General features: G+C 41.3%; 1 long non-coding RNA gene across 2 annotated transcripts; it reads right to left on the bottom strand.

The window, feature by feature from the left end:
• Positions 1-1,381: 1,381 nt before the first annotated feature.
• Positions 1,382-3,620, bottom strand: LOC134884211 (uncharacterized). 2 transcript variants are annotated; one of them, XR_010164912.1, is made up of 3 exons: positions 3,563-3,620; positions 3,197-3,340; positions 1,382-2,319 (listed from the first exon to the last, which is right to left on the bottom strand). It is a non-coding gene; the product is annotated as an uncharacterized LOC134884211 (long non-coding RNA). The 2 variants fall into 2 exon arrangements; XR_010164911.1 differs by lacking the exon at positions 1,382-2,319 and adding an exon at positions 2,829-3,047.
• Positions 3,621-6,404: the final 2,784 nt, after the last annotated feature.

The raw sequence follows: 6,404 nt of genomic DNA, 5'->3' as shown, positions 1-6,404 counted from the left end.
AACAGGCCCAAAAAATAAGATGGTATTTCAAAATAAGACAGTGTTGTGGTTACTCTTAATATTGATTATTATTTCTTACAATTCCCTCCTTACACACCTTTTAAGGTGTAATTATTAACTAAAATCAATATGTTCTTCATCCGAACATTGCATAATACAAAATTCATATCAACGATAGACAATATAACAAATGCCTCAGTGTATGGACTTCCTATATCATCCTTTTGAGCATCTTCATAGAATATAGCAGCCATTAGCTTAATATGGATTGTCTAACTCGTAATTCACATTTTAACACGGTATAACACAATGTTTAATCTTTCGTTGAGGTAGAAGGCACTTGATTGATTCCTACTTGTAAACAGAGGTAAACCATAATAACAACAATCCAAAGAATATATGTATGTGTCTATGTAAACATTACATTGGTAATTCATAAAATGAATGGACTCAGTAATCCCTTAAAAATGCACACTATATTAGAATAGTGAAACATAAAAAATAACCTACTTGCAGCAATATCATAAAAACTAACAACCTACAACCAAGATAAGTAGGATTACAAACTTGGACTATGTAAGAATAGCCCTAATAAAAATTACTCTCTTTCTGTCTCAAAACCTGAAATTTTCCACTTAAACCACCTCCACATGTTCATTGTCTGTATATGCAGGTGGATCATCCTGCTCTTCGATCAACAAATGTAACTGTTCTCTTAATAGAAATTGACCTTGATTTTGCTCTCTAGAGAGGGCCATGGTGATCAATCGGTTAGCTAAGGTGCGATTACATGGTATACAACAACATCCACATAGTACCAGGATTGTAGCCATTGGATAACATTGCACTCATTATCAGAGTCCTATATTTACCCAACATTCTTTCGTACGCTCCTACAAAGGGGTCCTCTAATCCACTATTGACTGCCAATTCGATTCTCAGCAGGGTTCCCCCAGGATTTTTAGTCTTAAATTTAAGACTTTTTAAGACCTTTTTAAGACCACTTTCAATAAAATTTAAGACCAACGTCGCACCTTCCCTGGTATGCGTATTAATGAAAAAATTGAAAATCAATCAATCAATCAATCAAATAAATAACTTTAATGAACAATATGCTCTGAGGACAACAGCTTTCAAAGATCTGCTTCAACATAACATTCACCATATTTAAACACAATAACTGTGTGAGGAGTGCATGTATGCACATGCACAGGTCTGTGGGTGCGCCTTTGTATGGATGTTTTTTCCCAAAGTAACCTACAGCCTGTCTACACTGTATTTAAGTCATTCATTTAAGAACCATTTAAAACAATAACTGTGAGGGGTGTACGTGTGTGTGTGCGTGTGCCTGCATTCGTCTGTGGGTGTGCCTGTGTGCGGTTGTTGCAATCTACATTGTATCTAAGTGAACCATTTAAAACAATAACTGTGAGGGGTGTACGTGTGTGTGTGTGTGTGTGTGTTTGTGTGTGCGTGTGCCTGCATTCGTCTGTGGGTGTGCCTGTGTGCGGTTGTTGCAATCTACACTGTATTTAAGTCCTAAGACAGAATAATTTAAAACAATAACTGTGAGGGGTGTACGTGTGTGTGTGTGTTTGTGTGTGCGTGTGCCTGCATTCGTCTGTGGGTGTGCCTGTGTGCATTTCAATAGATCCTACAGCTTTTGGAGCTCAGCTCTTTTGGCAGCAATCTGTTCGTCCAGTTTAATGAGTTCAGCCATCTTTTCCTTGTGGCTCCTTCTAAAGGCATTCGATTTTGCTATTAGCTCCGCCATCTTGCTGCCTGCTTGCTTGGCTTCAGCCTGGTCTGCCAACTTATCAGCATCCCTGAGCAGATGTTCGGCTACCTCCTTGATGGATCTTCTGTGCTTTCTCAGTTGCTCCAGGTTCTCCTCAATGGCCTTTCGTTTTTCTGACTCTGCTTGAGATTCTCTCTTTTTTCTCTCCGTCTCAAGATGAATTCTATATCTTGCTCTGGAAGATGAGACCGAGGAAAGCAGGGCTGGCGTGAGGGGGACCTTGGTAACCCCTCCATGGAGAGAGATGTAGTCACAGACGATTCTCTGCGCTACAACGGTGTCTTCGTGAATGTTAGCAGTTTCAATTTCTTTGTTCACCGAAAAGCCCCGCTCAACTGTTGCCTGCCCGTGTGATAGAAGTAGAAGCTTCTGGATAAAGGACCAAAGTTGTGGGTAGGTCTCACTGATGATGTTGCTTAGAAAGACATCCAGTCTTTTCTTGAATGGCTGGAAGGACTGAAATTTTTCAGTTCGAACCTCCAGGGACAGCATCTCTGAGAACTTCTGGGTGATCAGATCACCTAAGAAGAGTGGATGAAAGAGCATTCAAATAAATGTATAGCTACAATATCAGTAATATATTATTATTCATACGACTGCTTGATCTAATGTCCTATTGTGCTGTGTTAGCATATGCATTATGTTATGATTCTTATTACGTAGTTCCTATTTTTTGACCATCGGCCGCATTGGGAAGCTTCAATGAACTGTCACATTAAAGAGTGTTACAATACACTTAGTGCTATGCACTGCACAGCATTATTCTAACTTATAATGGCATGACAACAATGGCATAATCAGGATAACGAACTGCATTCGTAGATAAAACAAATAATGCACTTTGAGGTGTAACGCCTGTGCTACCACTTTGAACATGCAGTATTTTTTGATACAAGAATACCATGATGTTCTTTATCCCTTACGTACAGGTATTACATTAGTAAATTGTATGCTTATGTTTAGACCTCATCAATAAAATAATGTATGAATATGTACCAGCAGCAACTCCTCCCTCCAACTGTCTGTCTTGTAGAAACTTCCTGACTATGCTCTTCATCTGTTTCTGACACAGTTCAGGGTTGCTGTACATAAAGGCTGGGTTCAGACAAGTTAATTGTCTAACAATCGGAAACTTCAAAGGGCTCCTCTCCTGAATCTTCTGGACCATTTTGGATAGACACTCCATGCATTGGTTTTGAAAATGTAGGATGGAAAGTTCCTCTGAGGATTTACTCCGCTGTTGGAGTTCCTAAGGATGAATAAGGACTAGCTGAAGTGAACTGTCCCTGATTACAACACAACTGTTTACAACACAACTCTCCTTGCTCTTTCCCTTTAACCACCAAATTGCAATTTTGTGAAACGCCTACTTGTCGGCCATGATTATTTCCAGAATACCTTTATGGCAGTCTCTGCACCAATGCCGATGTCCACTGCCTTTGGATGCACCCTCGACTGCTTGTCAGTGACATCAAGCCGTACCAAGTGCTGAGGTGTGACATCAGTCAGTAGCTCTCGCTTGATGAATCGCCTCAGCAAATTCTACAAAACAGGGAAAACATATCCGAGAATGAAAATGTCTTTGGGACACAGTAGCATCATTGTCACAATACACTTGAGCTATTTGAAATTGATTATATAGATGTAGTCTGTGGTCACATATTGGCCCAAATCAACCAGCAGTAGTCTTATTGTAATGAAAAGAGATGATGTTAAATAAAAAGACATATATTCACACAGATTCACTTAAAAGATTCAGCTTACCTTCAGTAATTCAGCCAAGTCATTGGCAAAGAATGGAAGCACAGGTTCATCCGTTTGACAGGGTTCCTACAGGTTTCTTCAAGTCAAATTCAAGTCTTTTTCAGACCTTTTTAAGACCATTCATGTCAAAACTTAATACCTATTTCACGGCCTATTTCACAGACATACCGGCAAAGAAAAACTTTTTTTTTTTTAAATGTGTTTATTATGATTAATAACGTTATTATTTCTCAAACAAATGTGAAAATGTGGACTGTAAAGCCTTATGGAAGAATTATGTAACTTGCAGCACAGTAGTGAATAGTGAGTACAACACCACAGCATCACAGCACAGACCACAGACAACAAGTCAAACAGAGGTGTGACAAATCTATTTATTAGCTAGCTTATTCCATGCTGGGAATATGGGGAGTAGAGAGACTCCAGAACAACAAACAAAGAAAATCAACTCAACAATAAATAAAATAAAGATCAAAGTCAACTCCTAAGCTCTTCACTTTTAGCAGCGATCTCTTTATCAAGGAGAGCCAGTTCTGCCAACTTCTCCTTATGGCCTCTCCGCAGGAGGTTGGACCTGGAGATCAGGTCAGCCATTTTGCTCCCTGCCTTTGCTTCAGCCTGCTCAGCCAGCCTGTCCGCATCCCTAGCCAGACCCTCAGATACCTCCTTTACGCGTATCCTCTTCACCTTCAGCTCCTGCAGACAGTCCTCTGCCTCCTTCCTCTTGAGAGCCTGGTCTTTTGCCTCCCTCTTCTTTCTTTCGTTCTCAATGTGGATACGATACCTTGTCCTTGCTCTTGCTACACTTGTCAGTAGTGGTTTACTGAGTGGAACCTGGGTATCGGGTTGGGAAAAGAGAACCAGAGTCAGTGACAAACTCTAGAGACCAACTATGTTGATTCTATCAACTTTTAAGTCAACAGCATATTACTAGTGCAGGCAGGATTCATCTTACCTTGGTAACACCTCCATGTTGTATAATGTAGTCACACACCAGCCTCCGTGTGACCAGTGTCCTCATGCAAATTATCTGACTCCACCTCTTTATTGATGGAGAATCCACGTTCAACATTAGCTTGGCCGTGGGAGAGGATGAGCAGCTTCTTGCAGAAGGCCCACAGCTCTGGATAAGGCTCCATGGCACTGCTCAGGAAGATGTCCAGCCTCTTCTGCATGGGAGCAAAGTAGAGGAAGTCCTCACTCCGGCTCTCCAAGGACAGGAGACTGTCAAACTGCTGCAGTATGACATCCCCTATGACAAAACAGATGAGAAAAATTTGAGAAAAACATAGATAAATCATTGGGCATTGCCAGAAAATCAGATTGAAAATAAATTCATGTGTAGCCTATAATTTGCCTCTCTTATTCCTACCCGCAGAAGTATTAGTTAGCTGTTTGTCCTGGAGAAACCTCTGAACCATGCCCTTTCATGTGATTCCTGCATCTTTCTGGTTCTCTATACATTACTGACGGATCCAGGCACACCATCTGCCTAACAGTCAGATACTTGAGGGGGCTTTTGTCCTGCACTTTCCTGATGATGTTACACAGTCCCTGCATGCACTCTCTCTTGAACTCTAGCACCCTGAGCTCTGCACCTTTAATGCTCTAGAGAGAAAGAAATTAGCCATGAATATAGAACATGCCTTCACTGACCTGGTTTCGCCTAACCATTTGTAAAATGATCTTTGAAAACATCCCACTACCTTAAGAACTGACTCTGCACCTAGACCAATGCTGATGTTTTGTGGGCTGAGCCAGATGGTCTTGTCTGTGACATCCAGTTTGGTCAGCTGCAGGGCAGTGATATCGTTGAGAACTTCTCTCTTTATGAAGCGTCTGAGTAGACTCTGTCAACAGACAAACACAAAAATGTCTGGTGCGGCTTTATCTCCTAATCACCAACATCAATCATTTTTTACACCTCTAAACCAAAAGCCCCATATTGTCAAAATGTATCAATTGAGCCCAATCATTGGTTATTATAACGTCAAGTAAATTATTACTATCATCAATTCGGTCAGGTCCTTGGAGAGGAATGGGAGCACCGGCTCGTCTGTTTGATATTTTGTTAGGAAGGGCGTGAAGGTCCTGGCAAGTGCTGCGTAGAAGTGAAATTTGGCCAGAATGAGTGGATCCTTTATGGCTGCTGCAACTGTGTCATAAGATCCTGTGAAAGGGACAGAGGCAGGACATTTCAACAAAAACTATGAAAAGGCCACACCACCACCAGGGTAAAGACACAGTCACAGACCTATTCACAGCATTTTAGTAGGGCCCACCTGTTCCAGGGTTAGGGAGTTTTTTTTGTTTTCACAGCTTCCATGTACAGAAGAAGTGATGGCCAGACTACCAGGGCTCTCTCCACAACCGGAAGGTTTTCTACCCAACGATGGGCACAGAAAGAAAGGGGGAACACACTGGACTTGGTTACGGTGACGTAATCCTCTCTCCTGGCAGGCACATTGTTAAACAATGTGTGCATTGCTCTCAGCAACTTGTCCAGCAGCCATGCAGTGAACCCACACTTGAAAGCATTGTGTAGCGTGTGTAGGCCACAGCTCCCCACACAAATGAGCTGAAGACCTGAGGGTTTCATTGCAAACTTGATATTAGAAACCAAATTCTCCATAGCAGTTCTCTGTATCACTTTGAACTTGTTTATTCAATGTAAACTGCACTACAAATACTTACTATTTTACTTTAATATTACTAATGGATCACATACACTCTCACCCACACACACAGAAATAACATTAGGCCTATAAACTCCTCACCTCCGTACTGCTCAGCTTGATCTTTCTGGAAAAGTTCGAACAGTTTCCAGTTAACACTGGGCCCA

Source organism: Eleginops maclovinus, chromosome 1 (genome assembly GCF_036324505.1).
Source record: "Eleginops maclovinus isolate JMC-PN-2008 ecotype Puerto Natales chromosome 1, JC_Emac_rtc_rv5, whole genome shotgun sequence".
Classification (NCBI taxonomy): Eukaryota; Metazoa; Chordata; class Actinopteri; order Perciformes; family Eleginopidae; genus Eleginops; species Eleginops maclovinus.
The sequence above is the reverse complement of the archived record's forward strand: the minus strand, read 5'-3'. Positions and strand labels throughout refer to the sequence as shown.